Below are 6,985 nucleotides of genomic sequence, written 5' to 3'. Positions count from 1 at the left end.
AATATGTGTATTTGAAAAAGAATCAAGTCTTTTATTTGATTGAGTATTTTCATTAGACTTCTACTTGTATTATTTCTCTTAACACTTTCAATTCAAAAAGTAAAATCTAAAACCATCAATATCATAATAACTATTATGCGTTAAAGAATGTTCAAGGTTAAGACAATATTTTTTAAAATTTTCATCATCTAGTGATCTCAATATTTTACCACTAAATAAGAAATCAAAAATATTTTTATATGGTTCAATTGGTTCAAATCTATTTTGAAGTGAAAAAATAGTTTGATCTAAAGTAATCAACTCTAAAAGATTCTTGAAGGAACTTTGTGATTTCTTTATCCATATTTTCATCAATTTGTTTCTTACGAAATTCAGGTTTATATTCATCTCACATGCAATTTCCTTAGTATAAATCATAAAACTCATATTGCATATAATTTTCTTTAAAAAAATAATATATATAAGTAATTATTTTTTAAAAATGGGGGCCCCCAAAAAAATATGGGGCCCCAAGCGATGGCTTTAGTGGCCTAGGGGTTAAGACGGCCCTGCTAGAATACATACTTTTGAGATATTATGGTAGATTATTATGAGGGGGTGGGTGGAGAAAAAAAACTTGTGTATTCTTACTCAAAATTATGCACTTGATGAAGGAATATAGATAAATACAAAGATGCTCTTATTAAGTGCTTCCATTAGATGCAAAGATACTTTCAGGAACGAAGGAAATAAAAAACTTGTGTAATGTTACTCAAAATTGTGACTTAATGAAGGAATATGTGTAGATACGAAGATCTTTTCATGAACAAAGATGCATAATGGATATTCTTTTTTTTTTTTCCTAATTTCTTTACAAAAAAATGATACTAGAAATTTAATTTGCAATTTACGAAAATATATTGAACAGAAAATAACGTCATGGATAAAATTCTAATAATTTAGAACACAATGGATTCTATCCAAATGACAAAAACTATTCTTTATTTTTCCTAATTTCTTAAAAAAAACAATACTAGAAATTTAATCTAAAATTTACAAAAATATATTGAATAAAAAATAACGTCATGGATAAAATTCTAATAATTTAGAACACAATGGATTCTATCCAAATGACAAAAACTAAAAACATCTTTTAAATTTTATTTTAATTTTCTTTAATGGAAAAATAGAACATTAATTAAAATGAGATAATTTTAATTTTTAGGTTTGATTTATCGTATTTTAAATCATACTAGATAGAGGTTGCCCGTGACAATAGTTAGGAATATTTATAAGGCGAGAATAGTCAAGAAGAAGCCCTCGATACATCAAAGTTACTGGTTTCATAACGAACATACATATGTGTATCGATTCTCCATTCAGTTTTGAGGATCAATCGAAACTACGAATTTGCAATGAATGGATATCTGAACTCCCTCTTAATTCAGATAAAATATAGCCAATGTCTGTCATTGTACCAAACTAAGAAAACTTGGTCGGTCTTCCAGCATTTGGTTAAAATAGAAAATGTCTATAGTATTTTTGTGTTGTCACACACATAGTGACAATAGTACTAAACCACCAAACTTACATTTTCATCTTGCACAATTAATTATAGTTTGGAAATGTACGGCTTAGCGGAGAATAATATTTATCCACCACCTGAACTTAGCATGTTCATTTTGTGATTATTATGCCAATAGTAAGCATCTGTTCCATAACGGCAGTAGAAGCTACACAAAGAATAGTGAAATTATTAGAATGAAGCATGTTGTAGCAAGTTGTCGTAACTACAGAGGTGGAAGGAAACTTAAAATTGTAGGCATTAGCATTATAATTTCTTTTGGAATATCTTTGCAAAAAACTTATTATAGCTATAAGTTCAAATTTAGTGCTGATCAAGTAGATGTCCATTATTTCATAGTATCATTAATTCTACAAAAGAACAAAAGAAGAATTTAAAGTATAAGGTTGATCAGAATGAGGATAGGAAATCCTTGACATTACAAATATTTTAAAACTGAACTGTGATCTATTGCCCAGGAAATAAAATTATATCAAATAATTATTAACTTATGATATAGCAAATAATTATCAAGAAGATTACAACAAATTACCAGATAATAAAAAAAGTTAAAGAAGCTACATTAGAAAATTGAAATCGAAGAAGGTTGCGTCTTTGGAGAATATTCACAAACAGGTAGAGAGCAAAAGTTGACTCAATAACGAATTTTCAAAAACAACATACTTGCTTTCCCAAACCAACAAAAAGAAGGAAGGAAAAGTGCAAATCAACAAAATAATACCGTAATTTCTTTTCCCCTGAATCACACAATAGTCCAAACAATCAAAAGAAACCCATAACTTAGTTTTTCCTGAATAGCAAGGAATGTAGATTTTCAACAAGGACACAAAAAATAAAAAAAGGACCTACAACTTTTCAGCCATAATTCACACAAACAAACGAACTTGACACTGAATAATCTGAAATTAAACTCAAAAAAATCATAAGTAAACACATAAAGAGAACTCCAACTCAAACCATCTGATAAGTGCTTATGTTCCTAGATGTTTTGATGATCTCCTCACAAGTGCAAGGACCTGGTCCTCTGCAGAGTATGAATACTCGTCCAGTTGTCAAAGTGCTGTACAACTGTAAAAGCTGCCCGTGTCAGAAAGTTGGTGAAGCGGTAGAGTACTTCACCAATCAGAAGCGAGGAGGTTGCTTGTACATTGGACAATAATTCTTCTTGTCTAATATATTCAACTTACAAACAACAAAAATATTCATTCATTCAAAAGAAGAGAGCCAACACGTGTTCTCAAGAACTCACTAAGAGAAGTTTGCAAGAGACCTGGTCCATGCAAGACTGTGATGTGAAAGGACGACAAGACAACTATCAGAAAAGCTGCCACTTCTGATGTGGTAGGTGCACAACTTTTCTAAACAGCAGGCTCTCAGCCAGTGGGCGGTCCTAAGAAATTTGTGTTCATTTTGATATAGTCTCTTCCAACAAAACATAAACTTAAGATTTGGCAAACTAAATTTGGATTTTCTCTCAAAATTCATAAGCTTGAAAAGAAGGCCATCTTCAAGGAAGAACATTGCTCAACTCAACAAAGGGGTCTGATAGAGTGAAGAAGAGTCTTTGTTGTACTTAGAGCTTTGTGTCTCATGTGCTTACATTGTAAATCTGATCCTAATCTATAAAGGATTCAGATCTTGTTCGGTTTCTAAAAGTCTAAGTCATCTAGAGTTAGGTGATTTAGTGGGCAACATTGTTGTTGCTTAGTCAAAATCTAAATCGTCCATAGTGTGGTGGTTTAGTAAGCGGTGTTGTATCCACTTAGCAAAGTCTAAGTTATCTAGGGGTGATAGCTTAGTGGGCAGTGTGGTATCTGCTCTGGCTCTCTAAGTAATATGAGGTATTGCTTAGAGTTGGGATTAGCAGGCTAATCTCAGTTTGTAAACTTGCTTTTGCTTTTGCTTGAAGAAGATTAGTAAAAGAAGTTTGAAAAGTCCTGGCAAGCCAGGTCGTGGTTTTACTCCCTTGAGCAAGGAGGTTTCCACGTAAAGTTGTTTGTTCACACTTTACTTTCAGCACTTATTTTACTGTCTGTTATTGTAATTGTGCTGAGGACTTGGTCCCATAGAAACAAGTGGACGCTTACTTTTAGTTACTGCTCTTGCTGAGTCAAGGGTCCTGGTCCTTGACTGATAAGTGGACGCATACATTCCAACAAGTGGTATCGGAGCAGGTGCTCTTTAGCTGGTTAACACCAAGAGAGATTCATATGGAAAGAATGGTTGCTCCACTGAGATGGCAAGAAGGTCGGTCTTTAACAAGGCCACCCTTGTCTGATGGTCAGTATTATCGGTGGTGGAAACATTGCATGTTTGACTTCATAATGGCTGAAGACTGTGAGCTGTGGGATGTTATTTGTGAGGGTCCCTATGTGCCATCTATAGAACTAAAATATGGGGATGTCACAAGGGTCGTTGTCAAAACTCGACAGCAATACAATGAATTTGACAAACGGAAAGTTGAGAAAAATCACAAGGCTAAGAAGTTATTAATGTGTGGAATCAGACCTAATGTATATAATCTGATTTCTTCGTGCGAATCAGCTAAAGAAATTTGGCGTTTGTTGAGAACTACCTATGATGAAGCTGAAGAAACAAGGGCAGATCTGACTGGGGATGCTGATCAGAAGGGAGATGCAGAAAGGTATGAATCACTAGCCTCCAAGGTGTCACTATGTGAGAACCTTGAAGTAGATGAGACCATGGACTATCTCACTCAAAAATTTCAAAAACTTGTGAGTAAACGTGGAGGTTCCATGAAGGAAGAAGCTCATGATAGCGCTACAAGCTCTAGTGGCATGTGTTACAAGCGCGATCAACCAGGTCACGCCATGAGAGACTGTCCTGTGCTTAAAGTTGATCACAAGGAAGTAAAAGACCAAGAGGGGGACCAGGTCCGTGCCAGCAGTAGCAGAAGAGAAACCTTTTTCCAGATGGTAAAGAGGGAGATGACTGTATGGGAAGACTCCTCGAGTGTTTCAGATGACTCTGAGCACTCTGATGAAGCCTTTATGGCAAAATCTGATGATGAGGAAGATGAAGAAGAGGTAACCCTTTCTGATCTTAAACAAAACTTGCATGTTTACTGTGTTAAGAAGTTGAGAAGTCTAGCCGTTGTTTTGATTGACTCTTTCATTGAGTTAACAACTGAAAATGAATCTGATGAACAACAACCTAGATATCCTTCGGGAAGAAAAAGTAGCCTTGGTTGACCGAATGTCTGTTGTGGAAGAACAATTGATGGTTCTAGAAGTTGAAAATCTAGAACTTAGGGAAAAATTAAAGATGCTGAGTGAGAAAAGTGGCAGCGGTAAGGGGGAGGCCAGCAACTTGCAAATCGAGCTAGAAACCAGTTTGAATACTGCTGAAACAAAACTTGCTATGGCCTTGGAGAGAAATAATCAATTAGAGAGGGACCTGGTCCGTGTCAAAGAAGAACTGAACAAATCTCTCAAGTGGACCAACTCCTCAAAATTCCTTGCAAAGCTTACCAGTCAAGGTCAAAATGATAGGAAGGGGTTAGGAAATTCAAGCAAAAGTCCTTCTTACCATCTCCATGGCAAAGATGTGTCCATGTCTGATAGTTTGCCGTGTCTCCATTGTGGTCGCGATGGTCACTTGAAGAAGGATTGTCCAGCTTGAAAAAGGACCCAAGATAAACTCTCAAAATATTCTAAGTAGAGGAACAGGAAGAAGAAGGGACCTGGTCAACAGAGCAACAAACAGAAGAAGAGACCTGGTCAACAGAAAAACTGGCAGAAGAAGGGACCTGGTCGTGCTCCTGTTCTGGTCGCGATGGTCACTTGAAGAAGGATTGTCCAGCTTGAAAAAGGACCCAAGATAAACTCTCAAAATATTCTAAGTAGAGAAACAGGAAGAAGAAGGGACCTGGTCAACAGAGCAACAAACAGAAGAAGAGACCTGGTCAACAGAAAAACTGGCAGAAGAAGGGACCTGGTCGTGCTCCTGTTCTTACGTTGAAAAAAATCAATCTGCCTCACTGGACAAAGAATTCTCTTATCACTCCTTTATCTGCTTACTGGGAACTCCAACTAAAGTGGGTTCCCAAGGCTAGCAAGTGATATGGTATTCTTGTGAGAAGAAGTAGAAGCAGTCAACGTTGATTCATGAATTGCGGATGCTCAAGGCACGTGACTGGGAAACTGAAAACTTCTTCTCTCTCAAGGCACTTCAAGGTGGAGGTGTCTCTTTTGGCAATGGCAAGAAACAATATATTCTAGGTGTAGGCAGGACTTGAAAATCTGTGAAACACTCATTTAAAATTGTGTACTATGCCAATGGTTGAAGTACAATATTTTAAGTGTTTCACAAATATGTGATGAATGAAATGAAGGTGCAATCCTATCAAAATATGTGTTGTCACAAACTTGCTCTCTCGGGTGATGATCTTTATAGAAAAGAGATGCAAGAACATGTATACTGCTGATCTGAATACTGCTCGTAGTGACAGTCTCACTTGCCTTAGTGCTCAAGGTGAGAATGCTCAGGTATGACACAAGAGATACGCTCATGTAAGTGCTTCTCTGCTACACAAACTTGTGTCAAGGGACCTGGTCCTCGATCTGCTCAAAATGATATTTGCAGATGACAAAGGTTGTGACGATGGTGTTGAAGAGAAGCAGATCAGACCATCCTTCAGCAATCTCAAGGAAGCTGATACAGATGATGAACCTGATGAGGGACCTGGTCCGCGGATTACCAAAGCTGAAATTTTCAAATGATAAAGTCTGTGATGCCTGTGCAAGAGGGAAACTAACACGATCATCCTTTAAGGCTAAGAAGGGAGTGAGCACAACCAGACCTTTGGAGCTTCTCCATATGGATCTATGTGGACCTTTCAGAATTCAAAGCAGAGGAGGTAAGAAGTATATTCTTGTAGTTGTTGATGATTTCTCCAGGTACACTTGGAATATGTTTCTGAGGAAAAAGGACGAGACTACTGGAATTCTGATCATTTTTGCCAAGGCTATTCAACTGAAGGTCAACTTCAAGATTGCCAGTATCAGATCTGATCATGGTACAGAGTTTGAGAACTCTCAACTTGAAGGGTTTTGTGCTGAAAATGGAATTAATCACAATTTCTCTGCACCAAGAACTCCTTAGCAAAACGGAGTGGTTGAAAGGAAGAATAGGACACTGGTTGATATTGCAAGGACTATGCTGATTGACTCAAGGCTTGCTATGAACTTCTGGGTAGAAGCTATCAACACAGCATGTTATGTTACAAATAGGTTCCTTATCAGGTATATGATAAAGAAGACTCCTTATGAATTGCTGAACAACAGAAAGCCTTCAATTGCTCACCTTAACTCATTTGGGTGCAAATACTTTGTGTTGAATAATGGAAAGGATGATCTAGGCAGTGATAAAGGTGTATTTGTTGGGTATTCATCTACAAGC

The sequence above is a fragment of the Solanum tuberosum genome, unplaced genomic scaffold (genome assembly GCF_000226075.1).
Source record: "Solanum tuberosum cultivar DM 1-3 516 R44 unplaced genomic scaffold, SolTub_3.0 scf00001, whole genome shotgun sequence".
Classification (NCBI taxonomy): domain Eukaryota; kingdom Viridiplantae; phylum Streptophyta; class Magnoliopsida; order Solanales; family Solanaceae; genus Solanum; species Solanum tuberosum.
The sequence above is the reverse complement of the archived record's forward strand: the minus strand, read 5'-3'. Positions refer to the sequence as shown.